This window comes from Tenrec ecaudatus, chromosome 7 (genome assembly GCF_050624435.1).
Source record: "Tenrec ecaudatus isolate mTenEca1 chromosome 7, mTenEca1.hap1, whole genome shotgun sequence".
NCBI lineage: Eukaryota > Metazoa > Chordata > Mammalia > Afrosoricida > Tenrecidae > Tenrec > Tenrec ecaudatus.
In genome coordinates this window covers 61,135,408-61,155,036 of record NC_134536.1, presented here as the reverse complement: position 1 = coordinate 61,155,036, position 19,629 = coordinate 61,135,408, and the positions used below count along the sequence as shown (strand labels likewise).

The 19,629-nt window shown below is 38.7% G+C and overlaps 1 protein-coding gene and 1 pseudogene across 2 annotated transcripts in view; one reads left to right on the top strand and one right to left on the bottom strand.

Moving 5' to 3' along the window:
* Positions 1-19,629, bottom strand: part of REV3L (REV3 like, DNA directed polymerase zeta catalytic subunit) — a 170,274-nt gene that overhangs the window by 111,687 nt on the left and 38,958 nt on the right. The window lies entirely within an intron of this gene.
* On the top strand, positions 15,532-15,908 carry LOC142452769 (large ribosomal subunit protein eL31-like; annotated as a pseudogene).

Below are 19,629 nucleotides of genomic sequence, written 5' to 3'. Positions count from 1 at the left end.
CTATCCGAGTACAGCTCCTGCCAACACAAGCCACACATTTCTCCTCACCGCTTTTCTCCCTCCCCTCTCAGCTTCACTGTTTGTTTTGTTGGGAACTCCTATTGGAGTTTCATTACACAGTGCTGGATCGCTATTTCCCATTGATAAGTTAGAATGACTCATATAAAGTATTTAGAAAAAAGACCGATGTTCTGTTGTTACCTCAAGTTTATACTACTTATGTGGAGTAACATCAGCTTGTCGCATTTTTAAAGTATAATTACAATGGAATTAACCTAGACATCAGAAGTTTTTATACAGTATGACAAAGTTAGAAAGATCAACCACATAATGAAATAAAATTTGTACATTCCGGACTGTGATTTGAACTGAAAACCTTCATACTTTGGAAGTATTATAAATTGTGTTACTGTTAGATCAGTTTGTTTCTATTTTTACCACCAATTATATTAAAAAACAAACAAACAAGCTAAACTCACTCCCATTGTACCACTGAGTTTATTCCAACTTATGAAATTTTGTTATGAGCAACTACTAAACTACTAAGTGGAATAGGTGGAGATACATAGTCTATATTAAATTTATAAATAAATCTAAGACTCATGATTATAGAATTGAAATCACTTATTTGTATAAGCATAATAAATTCCTAAGATACTAATTTAACAGTTAAAGCTCCTTATTAATGGGATTTTGATAACAGTTTTACAAGAAACAATTTCAAAATAGGATTCCTATAAATAGCTTCCTTACAGGCAGGGTACTCACAAAATTTCTTATGAAAATTAATTCTTCTGTGAAGTAGTGGTCATAGTAATTCTTTCTTTTGACAGTAATCTTCAAGTGTATGATTTAGATTAGAGGCAGGACATTATTTATTTAATAGGCTTTGTGCTGAATATTTATATTATTTTTAAGTCTTCAAACGACTTGTCAAATATCACAGAGGTGAACTTCCCAAAAGTCTGAGTTATTAAATATTTGAAAAAGATATATTTAAGACAGGTCAATTAAATCTAAAACCAGTAACTTTCTACTTAACCATGTTAGTTCAATTTTAAGTTACTGTGTTGGCTTATTGGTGACATAGTGTGTTACATGTTGGACTGTTAATCAAAAGTTCAGAAGGTTGAATCCACTAGCCCTTCCTTGGGCGAAAGATGAGGCTTTCTACTCCTATAAATAGTCACAGCCTTAGAAACTCATAATAAGGGCAGTTGTACCCTGTTCTACAGGGTTGCTATGAATAGGTATCAACATGATGGCAGTGAGTGGGTGAGTGATGGCTTATCATTTTATAATAGCCTATTTCCGTATTTGACTCCCCTACAAATTCTTTAGGCCCTGAAACTGTTTAATGCACGTACAACACAATAAATATTTACTAAATACATGAGTGAATGAAGCTTCGGCAAAATAGAATAACTGCGTAAGGAGAAAGGGATGATGTAAAAGTTTCTGAAGAAGAAAAACACAAATGCACAAAAACAGAGGGGCTCTTGATACAATTATTATAAGGAACTCTGATAAGGGTTACAAGAGGGCATGTGTATGTAGGGCAGCGTGAAATCCTAGTTTATTGCACGTTCCTACCATATGCAAAGTTGTAGTCAGTACATCACAGACATTCCTCTCTGTTTTTAGGATAGTTACGGAATGGCTCAGTACTTTAGTCACCAGCTCACCAAGAACAATCTCCTGAAGCACAATCATAATACAAATAATTCTTGGTATAGTACTGCCTAGTCTAATACATAATACAACAGAAAAAGAAATGTTAAGAAACAAGAAAAAATAAAATAAAGGAAGAGACATGTATACAATGTGGATGAGTCGATTACTTCTTGGCAACAATCACCTGTAAAATCTGTAGTTCTATAACAGTCGTTCTATCTAGACAAGATATATACCACTTCTGTATACTTCTCCATCAGCTTTATGCTGCAAAAATCTGCTGAGTCACACAGCTGTGAAATCTCTCAGGTAAAGTAGTCTACCTTCAACTGCACCAGTTAAGATTTCAGCTCAGCTGTGAAAAATGGTTCTAACACGAGCAACTGAAAAATTTAAATTAGTGGCTTCTTATAACATGAGTCAGGAAGCAGGAAGATAGGAAAAAAGATTCATTTTCTTTCAATATCTACTTATCGGCCGAGTCAAGAGGAACCTGACTTCAGAGGCTTTTGCACTATACTCCTAGGAGTCTCACATGTAGCATTTTTTAAAGGATGACTTTATAAAACTAGTAAAAGGTACTGCTAAACATTCTGCTAAACGAATCCCTGAACTTCTGTGGGTTAGGTGTTGGGCTGCTTACAGCAAAGTCTGCCTCATTATCCACTGCAAGGAGAAGATGAGGCTGTCTGCGCCTGTGAAGCAGAAACCCTAGCCAGCAGCGGTTCTCAACCTGCGGGTCGAACCACCTTCTCACAGGGGTCGCCGAAGACCATCGGAAAGCACATAAATATTTCACACTATATAATTACATATTGTTTTGTGATTAATCACTATGCTTTAATTATGTTCAATTTGTAGCAATGAAAATACATCCTGCATATCATACATTTACATTACGATTCATAAAAGTAGCAAAATTACAGTTATGAAGTAGCAACGAAAATAATTTTTATCATTGGGGGTCACCACAACATGAGGAACTGTATTAAAGGGTCGCAGCATTAGGAAGGTTAAGAACCACAGCCAAGCATTGTTGCTAATAGTTAGAATTGACTTGATGGCAGTAGGTTTTTGGTTTGGCTATGTACTTTGGGATTCTTTAAAAACCTACGAGAAAGAAGAACCCATGTTTTCTGATTTTCTTCTCTCAAGTTCACATAAGTTTAATTTGGGCAATCCATATGTAAGAATAAAGGCTGTCTTATGAAGAATAAAGCCATCTTCACAGATTAAAAAAAAAACAATCTTTCTTTAAGAACCTGAACTTTTACATTTGAAAGATGCTGCTTAGTTCAGAAGTTACAACAAAGTTGTTTCAGGGAGGCCCCAAGGAAACTTGTTACACAGTATTTGTGTCTATTCGGTTTTTAAAGATATGACAAAGCTTTCTGTACTGTTTGTATGACTAAGGTAAGTGCCTCTATACTGGCCAGGACTGGTGGGTTCTGAATCTAATCTTTCACCGAATCTAGAATTACACTAAATCTTAAATCCTCTATAGTCCAACATTTCTTATGTAATTTTCTCACATTTTGTTCTGTATTTAAAGTGCCTGGATCTGGTCTCTAAATTAAATTGTGCATCATTCAAAATCTTGTTTGTCTATTCAGTAGTTGCCTCTATTTTAGTAGACCCATTTTCAATAAACAGAAAGACTAAATCCCTGTAATTCATAGGTCTGCAAACTTTTTATATGAAGTGGCAGACACTGTATTTTAGGTTTTACGGCCCATAAAGTCGGATACACTTACTCTACATCTGCCATATGTAAATGAATGATCAGGGCTATGTTCCAATAAAATTCATTTACAAAAACAGGCAATGGGGAAGGATTTGGCCCATGAGTAACAGTTTACCAATACTTACACTAATTAATTACTTCTCTATCATCATTCAGAAGTGAGTGAAAAATATAATGCCTTCCCTCCTCTCCCCAATGAAATAAAATCGTGCTAGCCTAACAGCACCTCACAGACTATCTAAGAAATGCTTACTTTTAATTCTTTTGCAACCCTACCTCCTTCCTGCCCCAAACTGGTATTTTCAAATGCCTCATTTGCATTTGAAATCAGACATTAAATAAGGAAGACCATAAAATGATCCATGCATTTGAATTGTGGTGCTGGTGAAGAATATTCAAGGTACCAAGGACTGCCAAAATAAACAAATCTGCCTTGGAAGAAACACAACTAGAATGCTGCATAGAAGTGAGATGGCTAGACTTGGTCCACAGAATAGACCCATCCCTAGAGAAAGCTATCATGCGTGGTACGGTAGAGGGGCAGCAAACAAGAAGGCCCTCCACCAGCTGGGATGACACAGTGACTGCAACAATGGGCTCCAACACAGGAACAATTGTGAGGATGGCTCAGGCAATGTTTCTTTCTGTTGTGCATGGGGTCCCTTTGAGTTGCAACTGACCCCAACGACAGCACCTAACAACAACCTTCCCAATATCACACTCAATCTATAAAAGGTTTCAAACAAACCTCAACAGAGTTACAAAAAGAAAAACTTGTGATTTTTACAGAATATTTCGTATATATGTAATTTTTAATATTTTCTTCTTAACCAGCTATCCAACCCATGGTGACTCCTTATGTGTCAGAGTAGACCCCGTAGGGTCTTCAATGGCTTATTTTTCAGAAGTGGATAGATCACCAATCCTTGCTTGTGGTGCCTCTCGGTGGACAGGAACTTTCCACCTTTGGCCTAGTAGCACAGTGTGTTAACTGTTTGTACCACATCATGGGTCTCTTATCTTCCTAGATCCTTCCTTTCACTAACTCAATCTCCGTTTTCCTCTGGTTCTTTCTTAAGATATCATTTCTCCTCCATCTCCCAAAACCATAAAATGAAACAAAACTCCTCGTAGTCATAATTATACAAAATAAAAAACCTTAAGGATGTACTCTTAGACTGAGGAATCCCATTTTCAGAATTTAACACTAAGGAAAAAAGTAAAGATGTACGTGAAAATTTGGACACTAGGATACTAGGACCTATGACTAATAAGAGTGAATATATTAAAAACAATATTTTAAAAATTTCCAAAAACTAGGGTTATTGAGCAAACCCAGCTCACTCTGCTTTTGCCATAAAGTTTTTTTGGGGGATTTTTGCTATAAAGTTTTATAAGACCACACCACACCTTTTTTTAGTTTTTGGTCAGCCTGGCTGCTTTTGGTATGGAGGAAGTTAATTATTTGCAACTGAAACTATTTAGGCCTCAAAATCAAAATAAACTCCAAACATATCCACTGTGATTGAGGTCAATTCTGACTCCTGAAGACTATCTAGGGTTTCTGAGGTTGTAAATTTTTATGGGAGCAAAAAGCCTCCTCTCTTTCCTGTGGAGTTGCTGTTGAGTGTGAACTGCTGACCTTCAGATTAACTGCCCAATGCTTACCAGGCAGTGCCATCAGGGCTCTTTGGTCATTCACAGAAAAAGTTTGCCAGTACGAGTAACAGATAATACAGAAGTATTTCCTAACAAAAAAAATTGTTTTTGTCAAGTGCTAACTATGTTAGGAAGGAGCCCAGCACTGCAGTGGTTGAGTGTACAGCTGTTCTTTAAAGGTTGTCAGTTTGAACCCAGCTGTGTTAGTCTGGGTAAACTAGAGAAACAAATCCACAGAAACTCATTTATGTATGAGACAGTATTATATAAAAGGGTAAGTGCACATTCAGAAAGCATCCCAATCCCATCCAGTCCAAGCCCATAAATCCAATTTAGCCCGTATGTCCGACACCAATCTACAAAGTCCTCTTCAAACTCACAAAACACACACAATGACGCCAAATGCAGGAGGATTACAGGCCATTGGGTAGAAAGCCCTTGAATCCAGTGGCGGTGTAAGGATATCAACACTGGCAGGGGTCTCCACCGTATTTCTCCAACACCCAGGGCTACATCGGGGTAAGTCCGTGGGATTTCTCCTCAGGGATGTCTCGCAGGAAGTGAGCCTTGTCAGCTGAGGCATCTGCTCCCTGGTCCGACCATCAGAGAGCAAGACACAAGAGAACCAGAAAGGAGAGGATCACCAAGCCATTTAGCTCACTGCCCTTCAATTAGTTCCACATGTGTTTATCAGCCAGCTTGGTACAATACACCTTAACTATTTCACCACCAGTACTACTCCAAGAAGATAGCTGTAGCAGTTGCATCTGTTAAGAATCATGGCCCTGGAAACCCCTATGAGGCAGTTCTACTCTGTCCTATAGGGTTGTTCTGAGGTGGAATTGACTTGATGGTAATAAATAGTAATGCATAAAGCAGCACTGTAAAATCTTGATGCAATTTGTCAACATGACTATATAATAAATGAATCAAAATTTATTTGTGAAAAGAACACAATTTCTATAAATAAATATAGATCTAGTGGTGGTGCCGGGAGGGGGGTAGAGAGGGGCAGAGAGTACATGGCTGTAAGCCAAATTATAAACAGGAATTAATGAGTAAGTGCTTGGCTAGTAATCAATAGAAAGATTGGCCGTTTGAGCTCACTAATTGCTCTGTGGGAGAAACCCAAAACTCACTGTCATTGAGTCAACTTTATAAGACAAAGTAGACCTGCCCGTGGGTTCCTGAAACTAACTCTTTATGGGAGTAAAAAGCCCTATCTTTCTCTCCTGTGAGAGAGGAGACCTTGGTAATAGAATCCCATAAAGATTATAGCCTAAGAAGTCCTATAGGGAACTAGGGTCACATGAGTAGGAATAGACTCAACAACAAACTCTGTAATGCTCACTCTCCTGGCACAATCGCTGAAGACAAAATGGATGCATAAGCAAATGTGGTGAAGAAAGCAGATGGCGCCCAGATACAGCGTCTGGGGAAGTGGTTCTCAACCTTCCTAATGCTTCAACCCTTTCATACAGTTCCTCATGTTGTGGTGACCCCCAACCATAAAATTATTTTTGTTGCTACTTCATAACTGTAATTTTGTTACTGTTATGAATTGTAATATAAATATCTGATATGCAGGATGTATTGTCACTGCTACAAATTGAACATAATTAAGGAACAGTGATTAACCATAAAACAATATGTAATTATATATTGTGAAATATTTATTTCTAATGACAAATAAATGAAATTTTGTCTTGAACCATGGTGTAGAATGGGTAACAGTCTTTATGCTGGGTACTCGTATATGGGCAGACCTGCCTGGAGACACATAAAGCAGTGGTGTCTAGGTTCTAAGACCATAGGAAATAAAAGTGTCTTAGGTAATCCCTGTGAAAGGGTCATTTGGCCCCCAAAGGGGTCACGACCAACTGGTTGAGAACTGCAGGTCTGGGGTCTTAAAGGCTTGAAGTTAAACAAGCAGCTATCTATCTGGCAGAGAAGCAACAAGCTCACATGCAAGAAGCACACCAACCTGTACAATCATGAGGTGTCATCAGGACCAGGTACCAGGCATCAGAAGACCCGTAACAAACAAACAACCATATTGTTGAAAACGAGGGGGTTCGGAGTAGACACCCAAAGCCCATCTGTAGACAGCGGGACATTCCCTCACAGAGGGGTCGCAGGGAAGTGATGAGTCAACCAGCGCACAGTAAAGCACCAATGAAACACAATATTCCTCTGGTTCCTCGAGGCTTCCTCACCCCCCAATATCATGACCCCAGTGCTGCCTTTCACTGTGGGCTAGACCAGAGTTCACAACACATGGAACCCAAAAACAGGCATGGGAATAGTGCTACCAGAAGGGTGGGGGGAGGTGAGGACAGTAGGGGCAGAAGGGGAAACTGATTGCAATGATCTGCAGACAACCACACACACACCCTCCAGGGGAAGGAACAACAGAAACCATGGGGGGAAGGGAGACAGTAGTCAGTGTAACATATGAAAATATACTTGATACAATTGATGTATGGATTGTTGTAAGAGCTCGAAATAAAATGATCTTTTAAGAAAAAACAAGCCAAAGCAAAAACAACAAACAGTAAGATTATAGGTGGTTTCTTCTTATGAAACCATCAGACTTATGATTGTGGTCGCTGTGCAAAATCAGCCAGGGACCACTGGAGCATCCCCCAAACTGTCGCCATGTGACAGCTGTCTTAGAGGGTCCATTCACACGGTCTGTCTTAAATAGACAAGCCATCAGAGCTAAACCTATCAGACAGCCTTATTCCCAGAGGGGATTTGTTGAAAATGACCAGTCGCACTTGCTTAACATTGCAGCTAAGGGCTATTACTTATTGGGGCTAATGAGTGTGGACGACCGAAGCCTTCAAATGTAAAACGGAGGAATGATGTGTTTAAAACCAAAACTCATGAGGGCACTGGATCTATTCTGACACATAGTGACCATTTATTCTCATATTCTCTCTCTCTCTCTCTCTCTCTCTCTCTCTCTCTCTCTCTCTCTCTCTCTCTCTCTCTCACACACACACACACACACACACACACACACACACACACACACACACACACACACACGGTTTCTGAAACTGTCTTTATGGTAGTAGTTTCATCTTCTTACCATGGAGTGGGTTGGAACCACTGATCCTGTGGTTAACTCTCCAACACTTGCCCAACACCACCACCAAAATTTTAAAAGGTAAACCCAAGGATGAAGCATCTATAAAGGGCTGTGGCAAACACTAACATATTCCTGGGAATCTAAGAATCTATGCTCCCGTGCAGGGCTGTGTGCATCCTCAGAAATGATTTGAGAAGACCCCAATCTTTCACCTCTGGCTGTTCCTCAGATTCTACTCCAATACATATGAGGGGTCTCCAAAAAGATCATAGAGAAGTGGAATTAAAAGATAATGGAACTTTTATACCACATTTTTAAAGCCCCAGCATAGAAAATTCCTGAGCAAAAAAACTGTAAGATTTACTGGTTCTGGGCAGTTAAGAAATACCTTGCCTTCATTAAAAGACAACTAAGATAATTGAGTGAACACGTAGATAACAGATTCTAACCAATTAATTCAGGAAATTCACCAAAGAAATAAACAAAAATGAGTAAAAACAAACTTTACATATTGAACTTACTAGACAAAGATTTTAAATCAGCTATTATGGCTACTTCAGAGCAATAAAGAAAACCATGTTTGAAATATTAAAGGGAAATATGAGTACAATGTCATATTAAAGTTATCAACGAAAGATGGAGAAATTTTTAAGGAACCAAATATAAATTCTGGAGATGAAAAACTTAACTGAAGTGAAAAATTTACTAAAGGGACACTGAAAGATAGGTCAATTGTTATTATTCAGTCTGAGGAAAAAAAATGAAGAAAATGAACAGAACCATGAAGAACTGTGAAAATCATAAAGCAAAACATAATGGGAATGCATTAAGGAAAGAAACATGTAAAAAGAGTATTTGAAGAAATAATGCCCCACATTCCCAACTTTTAAGAAAAACACTAACTGCACATCCAAGAGACTCAATGAACTCCAAAGCAAGATCAACTCAGAACCATACTTAAGACACTCTAGAGCAGTGGTTCTCAACATGTGGGTTACGACCCCTGTGCGGAGTGGGTATGTGTCGAATGACCCGTTCACAGGGGTCGCTTGATAACAGTAGCAAAAATCAGTTATGAAGTAGTAATGAAAATAATTGTATGGTTGCGGGTCATCACAACATGAGGAACTGTATTAAAGGGTCACAGTATTAGGGAGGTTGAAAACCACTGCTCTAAAGCCAAACTACTAAAAAACAAAGACTTAGGCAAAAGGAAGGGAAGAAGTAAAAAAGAGAGGGAGGGAGGAAGAAAGAGGGATTTATCAAGTATAGGGTTTTCTAAGTAAGACTGATAGCTGACTTCTTATCACAAACCTATGGCTAACAGTCTAAATGATAAAAGAAAATGTTAACCAAAAAATCAATATTCAGCAACACTATTGCTTAAAAAGAAAGGAAAACAGGTAAGGAGAAGAAAGAAATTAAGACATTCCCAGATAAACAAAGATGGTGAGAATTCATCATTAGCACATCCGATATACAACAAATAATAAAAATCGAAATGAAATACTAGACATTGAGTTGAATACATTCTAAGAACTAGAGTACTAGTGTGGGAATTTCACCCGATCTGATCCCACCACTGAGGCAGAACACTAAGGGTGTGCAACAGAACAGCGAGGGGAACAGAGCAACGAAATCCCAAGGGAATACCAAAAATAGACTTTGGGGCCAGGGCTTGGCACCCCATCAGACTGGACTGGAAAACACTCCTAAAGGCCAACAAACAGTCCTTGAACTAACTACAAGCTTTTCTTTTTTGTTGCTGTTTGTTTTGTCATTGGCTTGTTGTTGTTCTGTTTTCTTTCGTTGCTTTGTTTTCCTCTGTCTTGTTTTTGTGCATGTTATCTCTGCAGGTCTGTCTAAATAAAACAGGCTGGACGAACAATCTGGAGGAGAAAACAACTGGAAGGACAGTTCCAGGGGGACATGCGAGAGTGGGGGGTGGGGGGAAAGGAAGTGGTGCTAACAAACCCAGGGACAAGGAAACAAGTGATCCAAATCAGTGGTGAGGAGGGTGTGGGAGGCCTCGTAGGGCATGATCAAGCATAATGTGACCAAGCGTAATGTAACCGAGAGAAATTACTGAAACCCAAATGAGGGCTGAACATGATACTGGGACAAGAGGAAAGTCAAAGGAAATAGAGGAAAGAATTAGGAGGCAAAGGGCATAAATAGAGGTCTAAATACAGGCATATATATATATGTATGTAAATATATTTATATATGAGGATGGGGAAATCGATCTATGTGCATATATTTATAGGTTTAGTATTAAGGTAGCAGATGGACATTGGCCCTCCCCTGAAATACTCCCTTAATGCAAGAATACTTCGTTCTATTAAACTGGCAATCCATGATGCTCACCTTCCTGACACAATCAGTGAAGACAAAGCAGTACCGTACATAAGCAAATGTGGTGATGGTGCCTGGCTATCAAAAGATATGGTGTCTGGGGTCTTAAAGGCTTGAAGATAAACAAGCGACTATCTAGCTGAAAAACAACAAAGTCCACATGGAAGAAACACACCAGCCTGTGTAATCATGAAGTGTAGATGGAATCAGGTATCAGGCATCAAAGAACAAAAAACCAAATCATTGTGAATGAGGGGAAGTGCAGACTGGTGACCCAAAACACATCTGTAGGCAACTGTACATCCCCTTACAGAAGGGTCTTGGGTACGAGATGAGCCAGTTAGAGTGCAATGTAGCAACGATGAAACATACACCTTTCCTCTAGTTCCTAAATGCTTCCTCTCCCCCACCCCCACTATCATGATCTGAACTCTACCTTATAAATCTGGCTAGACCAGAGGAAGTACACTGGTACAGATAGGAACTGGAAACAGGGAATCCAGGACAGATGGTCCTTTCAGGACCAATGGTGAGAGTGGTGATACCAGGAGGGTGGAGGGTGGGTGGGGTGGAAAGGGGTAACCGGTTGCAAGGATCCATATAACCTTCCCCCTGGGGGATGGACAACAGAAAAGTGGGTGAAGGGAGACATTGGACAGTGTAACATATGACAAAATAATAATTTATAAATTATCAAGAGTTCATGAGAGGGGGAAAGTGGAGAGGGAGAGGGAAAAAGAGGAGCTGATGCCAAGGGCTTAAGTGGAGAGCAAATGTTTTATGAATGAGGGCAACGAATATACAAATGTGCTTTACACAATTGATGCATGTATAGAATGCAATTAGCTGTATGAGCCCTCAATAAAATGATTTTTTAAAAGAAATAAAAATTATGCATGCTACTAAAAAAACAAAACACAAATGAGTACCAGTAAAAGAATAGATATAAAAGGTAATGAGTGTAATTTTGTAACTCTTCTCCTATCTCACTTAAAAGGCATATGTGTACGAAGCAACTTATAAAGTGGTGCTGTCAGGCTTAATACTGTTATTGACTGTACAATAGTGGCCACAAAATGGGAGGAGGGGGAGGTGGTAGGAATGGTTCTATATTGCAGTCAAGTTTTTACATATATTGGCAGTGCTGGATTATGAATGAGACTGGTTCCTGTCTTTCATAATCTGTAGGTACATCAGACTAGATACTTAAGTGCTGATTTTGCCTTACTTTAGCATAAAAGAGCAAGGCTGGTGCTGTGGGTGTTGGACTGATAACCACAGTGCTCAGTGCATTTTCTTGAATTAAGATACTCTAAGCCAACAAGGACCATGAATGAGGGGGCAGGAGAAGGGTTGATTTATAAAGAGTATTTTTATTGTACATAAAGAATAAGATTAGAGTGAGGGAGGGGGAATGTGTGCTGATAGCAGGGGCTCAAGTAGAAAGAAAATGTTTTGAGAATGATGATGGCAACATATGTACAAATGTGCTTGACACAATGGATGGATGTATGGAATGTGATAAGAGTTGTACGAACCCCCAATAAAATGATTTAAAATGTGCCTGTGTGTACAAAAGAGTAAGATTGGGGTATATAGGTGGAAAGCATTAATAACCACCTCATTTTTAAATCATATTGTTATTGGGTTAAAGTTTGCACAGCAAGTAAGTTTCCCACTTAAGAAATTCAACACAAATTATTCAATGATATTGGTTGAATCTTATTCATTTTTCACAATGTGTTGTCCTCTTTCATTTTGTTCCAGTTATAGTTTCCCTGCCCCCTTAATCTTTAAAATAATTTTTGACCACTTGACCTCACATAGATGATTTTAAAAAGTAGTCCATTACTTGTGGGTGCTAGCTTTCATTTTATAAGCCAAACTGCTATTTAAAGGTAACCCCAAGGGACGTTTTCAGTTTCAGGGTAAAGAGTATCTCAGGGTGATCGTGCTGCATTTCTTTCCCTTTCTATCAGAATCCATTTATTGTGACTCTGACCTGAATGGTAAGTAGTGGTAGCTGGAAACCATCAGGGAAGATGAGGTCATGGTGCTGTAGTCTACTTTCTTCACTTAGCCTTTAATTTCCTTCTTTCTCTTTTATTCTGGCCGAGTAGAGACCAGTATTTGTATATTAAATGGTCACCCAGAACCTAAGATACAGATACTATTCACCACATTAAAATTTAGAAGTACTCTGTTAATTATACCATGCCAATTAACTTAATTGTACAAGACTATGTTTTTCAACCAATCCCCAAGGTATGCACCTCATTCTTTAAGGACCAACTCACTTGTTAATTTCACTATACAAATATATTTTATAAAAGCAACTGTGAAACTTGATAGCTCATATCCTCACACCACCGACAAAATTATTTTTTATTCGTAATTAATCCCTATCATACTGCATTTTGTTTACTAGACATGGAGGGAGCAAGGGGGATAGGAAGAGAGAGTAGAGGCAGAGAGATCAAGAAAGTGATCAAGCAAATGAATCTGAGAATACAATTGAAGGATGATAATGGGTTCAGTCAATAAATTTATGTTCTAATACTTTGAAGTGGGGTATAATTGCTACTCTTTAGTTCAGCAGTTCTCAACTTGTAAGGGGGGGTCATTCTCTTTATAAATCTCATCTTTGGCAGTTAGAAACATTATATTTAAACTTAACATAGACTGATTACATCACCAAATTATGTGCTAGAGTAGCGGTTCTCAACCTGTGGGTCGCAACTCCTTTAGGGATCAAATAACCCTTTCACAGGGGTCCCCTAAGACCATCGGAAAACACATATTTCCGATGGTCTTGGGAACTGAGACACTGCTCCTTTAACCGTCTCCAGGCGGGTCCGCCCACATGCAGATCTGCCCACATGAGTACCCAGTGTGAAGACTGTTACCCATGCTACACCATGCTTCAAGACAAAATTTCATTTATATCTAGAAATATATATTTCACAATATATAATTACATAGTTTTGTGATTAATTAGTTTTAATTATGTTCAATTTATAACAATGAAAATACATCCTGCATATCAAAATTACAGTTATGAAGCAACAAAAATAATTTTAGTAAAGGGCTGCAGTATTAGGAAGGTTGAGAACCACTGTGCTAGATCATTGTACATAGTATTTATTATTAATGATAAAATATATAAAACAAACAAGGCAATCCTAAGTGAGGTTTGTCACAATTTGAATATATTGTAAGTTGGGAACTACCTGTATTATTCAGTAATACAATGAATGGTGCTTTTAAGCCACAAAAAGACAATAATTTTTAATCATAGAACCAGTCAGTACCACAGGATACCAAGTTCATAAACAAAAGTAAATAGGTGTAGCCCACAGACTTTGTTTCAGTTATATTTTCATTTAGTTTAAATCATTTAATTGAAAGTAAGTAGCTTTCCTAGTACTAGGTGACAAAGGGTATTTATAGAGGTCTAAAGGCTAGAATATACATATGTAAATATATGCATATAAGAGTGTGGGGAAACAGATCTATGTGCATATATTTATAGGTATAGTATTAAGGCAGCAGATGGACATTGGGCCTCCACTCAAGCACTTACTCAATGCAAGAACACGTTGTTCTATTAAATTGACATTCCAGGATGCACATCTTCGCGACACGATTGCTGAAGAAAAATGGGTGCATAAGCAAATGTGGTGAAGAAAGCTGATGGTGCCCAGCTGTCAAAAGATATAGCGTCTGGGATCTTAAAGGCTTAAAGATAAACAAGCGGCCATCTAGCTCAGAAGCATCAAAGGCCACATGGAAGTACACCAGCCTGTCTGACCATGAGGTGTAGAAGGGACCAGTTATAAGACATTAAAGAACTAAAAATCCTATCAATGGGTGCCCACCTCCCTGATACGATCACTGAAGACAAACGTGTGCATAAGCAAATGTGGTGAAGAAAACTGATGGTGCCCAGGTATCAAAAGATATAACATCTGAGGTCTTAAAGGCTCGAAGATAAACAAGTGGCCATCTAGTTCAGAAGCAACAAAGCAGACATGGAAGAAACCCACCAGCCTGTGTGACCACGAGCTGTCAAAGGGATCAGGTATCAAGCATCAAAAAAATCATATCATTGTAAATGTGGGTGAGTGCAGAGTGGAGACTCAAAGCCCATTGGTAGCCAACTGGACACCCGCTTACTAAAGGGTTGTGGGGAGGAGATGAGCCAGTCAGGGTGCAGAGTAGCAACGATGAAACATATAACTTTCCTCTAGTTCTTAAATGCTTCCTTCCCCCCACTATCATGATCCCAATTCTACCTTGCAAATCTGGCTAGACCAGAGGATGTACATTGGTACAGAATAGCAACTGGAAACACAGGGAATAATACAGGACAGATGACTCTTTCAGGACCAGTGGTGAGAGTGGCAATGCCTGGAGGGTGGAGAGAATGTGGGGTAGAAAGGGGGGACTGATTATAGGAATCTACGTACAGCCTTCTCCCCAGGGGATGGACAGCAGAGAAGCCGGGGGGTGGGGTGGGAGGGGAGACGTCGGACAGTGTAACATGACAAAATAATAATATATGAATGATGAAGGGTTCATGAGGTAGGGGGGAGTGGGGAGGGAGGGGGAAAATGAGCAGCAGATATTAAGGGCTCAAGGGCTCAAGTAGAAGGCAAATGTTTTGAGGATGATGGCAACAAATGTACATATGTGTTTGACACAATGGATGTATGTATGGATTGTGATAAGAATTGTATGAGCCCCAATAAAATTATTTTTTAAATTTAAAACAAGAAAGCTTTCCTATAAACAAAAAAATGAACTCGAGTTTGAAATTAAATATATATGTACATGATTTGTATTATTGCCACCTAAAATGTCCAATGTTTCATATTCATCTTTCTTTTCCCTTATACCTGTGAACTTGGTATCCTGTGATAATGATTGGTTCTATAGTTTCTGGTAGTTGATTCAAGAGAGTATAAAAACTAGCCTCATCCCTTTCCAGCCTGGTCCCGGCGCTATGGCTCCCGCGAAGAAGGGCGGTGAGAAGAAGGGCCGTTCGGCCATCAACGAGGTCGTGACCAGGGAATACACCATCAACATTCATAAGCATATCCATGGCGTGGGCTTCAAGAAGCGTGCCCCTCGGGCGCTCAAGGAGATTCGGAAGTTTGCCATGAAGGAGATGGGGACACCAGATGTACGAATCGACACCAGGCTCAAGAAAGCTGTGTGGGCCAAAGGAATCAGGAACGTCCCGTGCCGCATCCATGTGCGGTTGTCCAGGAAACGAAACGAGGATGAAGATTCCCCAAACAAGCTCTACACACTGGTCACCTACGTGCCGGTCACCACTTTCAAAACCTACAGACAGTCAACGGGGATGAAAACTAGTGGCTGATTCTCTAATAAAGGTTTTTAAACTGCAAAAAAACAAAAAAAATAAACTAGCATCATTTCACATAATTGCTTGAGACTTCTTTTAAATCATGTTATTTAAAAGTAGTTGTTTAATCAAGTATTTCAGAATTTTCCAGCTATCTTTCCGCTAGTAATTCCTAATTTAATTTCGTATCTGTGCTTTCTATTCTTTGAGATGTCTTATGGTCTAGAATGTGATCCATTCTGGTGAATATTTTGCATGGCTTTTCAAGAAGAATTGATGTAATTCTTATTTTTGTTCTTCTGTAGGCAAGATGTTACTTTTTGCTTTCAAGATTTTTCTCTTGTTTTCTGTAGTTTGAAAATGATAGGCTTAGATGAGCTTCTGGATCTAAGGTTTAGTGATTACAATAATTTTTAAAAATTCCAGTCATGGTTACTTCAATTCTCCTTTACTTTTTTTCCTTTAATATTCTTCTATTAGTATTATACCTCATATTAGTATGTGTTACACTTTTTGTATGTGTTCTACAGTTAGTAAATATTGTTTTAATTTTTTCAACTTTTATTTTTTACATGTTAGTTTGGGAAGTTTCTATTAACATATATTCAGACTCACTAATTCTATCCTCAGCCATTTCCAGTTTACTTGTGTGCACCTACTTCATGTCTGTGTTTACTTTCTGCATTTTATTTCTTATTCTGAGTTTCCATCTCTCTGCTTACATTACCCATCTGTTTATGTATACTGCCCACTTTTCCAGAAGACTCCTTTCGCTATCTTAATCATAGTTATTTAAATTTTTAATGTGATAAATACAAATTCTTCCCCATCTCTCTATCTGGTTCTTGTTGTTTTCTCAGACTTTTTTTTCCTTGAATTTTCGCATGCCTGCAGTTTTTGGTGGGAAGTCGAATATGATATATTGGTTAAGCGAATGGAGTTAAATATGCCTTTAAAGCAGTGGTTCTCAACCTGTGGGTTGTGACCCCTTTGGGGGTTGAACGACCCTTTCACAGGGGTGGCCCAATTCCTAACAGTAACAAAATTACAGTTATGAAGTAGCAATGAAAATAATTTTCTGGTTGGGGGGGTCACCAAAACATGAGGAACTGTATTAAAGGGTCTCAGCATTAGGAAGGTTGAGAACCACTGCTTTAAAGGTATGTTTTATCTGGTTAGAATTTATACTATGTTTATTATTTGTTATTGTAGATATTAGAGATTCCAATGTCCTTGTTTTTGTCTCCCTGTTTTTGAATTTATCCATCTCTTTCTTAAACAGATTCTATGACTCGTAGTTCTGCCAAGTGCAATCCTCTGTTACTACATAGAAACTCTGTTTTTGCTTTTTGGGGGGTTTTTTGGGTGGTTGTTAAGATGGAAGAGATGGAGGAAAGTCTAGTTAGGTTGACGATTACCAACCCAATAAGGCAGAATAGAACTTCCCAGGGGTTCTAATGTTGTAAATCTAAGTAGAGTGTCACATCTTTCTCCTATGAAGCCACTGGTAGGTTTGAACCACTAACCTTTTGGTTAAAGGCCGATGGCTTAACCACTGTACCACCTGGACTATTATTGGTGGTTGAGGAAAAACTCACTGCCACCAAGTCAATTCTGAGTCATAGGGACTATTAAGGGTATATTAGACCTACCTCTGTGGGTTTTCAAGACTGTAACTCCTCACAGTAGAAAGCCTCCCCTTTCTCCCATAGAACAGCTTGTGATTACAGACGGCTGTGCTTGCAGTTAGCAGCCCAACATGTACCCGACTAAACCACCAGGGGGCTGGTAGCTGGGGAAGTTCTCTATAATCATGTTATTAAGACACATCTTTACAGTGCCTGTGAAGTGCACTTTACAGTGCGTTGTGACCTTTAATGCATGCTTCTGAACTCCATTTAAAGGAGGTAGGAAGCCTAGATAAGAGCTAGAGTTGAGCATTTCTCTTCCACTGGTTGATTGGTTGGAAATTTTTTTCCCATTATGATAGTGTACCTGCTTATTTTTCAGGGATAGCAGAGGCTGTTCTGGGAAGTTTTCTTTTTTTCACCAATCATTTTATTGGGGGCGCTTATAGCGCTTATCACAATCAATACACACATTCATTGTGCCAAGCAAATTTGTACGCATGTTGCCATCAACATTTTTGAAACATTTTCTTTCTATGTGAGCCCTTGGTATCAGCTCATTTTTTGTTGTTCTGGGAATTTTTCAATGGAAAATTTTACTGCATTCAAACTATAGTTCTGAGCTTGACTTTTCAGATTCCCCACCCCCTATGAACCCAAACTCCCTAGAGCATTTAAAAGAAACGTGATTTCAGTTCCTTGAGGGTGCCAAAAACTACCACTCTGACATAATATAAATTGAAAAACAGAATTCTTCAAGGATAGGTTAGAGATGGGAAATTGCCTGCAGACTCGTATAGACCTAGATGGGGTACATGTAGAGAAATAGTAGCTTCAAGTCTTTTATTTTTGTTTAACGTAAGTTCCTATGATCTTATCATCCTTTTTAACTTACTGTCATATTAGCCCTACTCTTTCGGGCTGACCTTCCTGGGCTCTCTTCTAAATAAGTGCCTCTGGCATTCAAATAAGTGTATTCACTATACATGGATAAAACCTGAATGTTTTACAGACTTCTGCAAACTCTGGCAATTGTTCAATTCTTAGGTTCCAACTAGTTGCTCTTTCTCTGGTATTCTTTCCATACAACCTTTCCCTGTCAAGATACAACTCAGTATTCAGTCAAAGATAATTCATTTGTCCACTTTGAGAAAATTTTAACGAGGCCATGCTCTGTGGTTTCCTTCAGTCAGGTTTGTGGCACTGTTGTTTATAGTAGGCAGGAATCTTTGACCATTTAAATCACTGGGAACTGATTTTAAATCTTCCCAACCAAGAGGCCTCCATTCCTCAAAGGCTATGAAAAAAGCTACAGATCTAATATTTGATGTAAGTGTCATGGTAAGCCTTCCCTCTAAGAGGTTCCTAGAGCTCTCAGGTATTTTAAAACTTCACCCTTCTCACAAAAATATGGTAAAGTGTACTTGTGATGTGATGAGCACCTGATGCTCTATTAATTAGGAATGCTCACACAAGACTTCATGAGTGGAAGTATAGCCCTTGAACTACATTCAAAACTGTAACATAAGATTAACCATAGACTTACTTTATCACATACATCATGCTGACATAAGAATACAGTTTGTAACACAAATTAAGTAGATGACACCAATTGATTTATCCTATTTCTCTTACATTACAATGCTTAGCTTGTCACTTAGGTTATATTAAATATCAATCATTATTTTGAATGAAGAATAAACTTTGAGATGTGATCAGAGCACAAAATAACATTCTGTAACTAAACTTCTCAAATATCAGTCACTGGATCAATGATGACTTCATTACTATAATCTGTGAAAGCTGCTTAGAACTTAGCCTCACCTCTGGTTTTTATATCTACTTGCTTCACAGTTGACCCTGATTCAGGGTGACGCTGTGTGTGGCAGGATAGAACTGTGCTCAATGAGGTCTTCAATGGCAGATTTTTCAGAAGTGGCACAGGTCTTAGTTCTGAGTCACCTCTAGGTGGCCTCAAACCTTCAATCTTAATATTAGCAGCTAAAACTGTTAATGTGCTTGGCTGAAAATTTGGATGTTTGAGTTCACTGTAGGTGGTACCTCAAGAGGGAGGCCTAGTGATATACCGCTAAAAAATGTG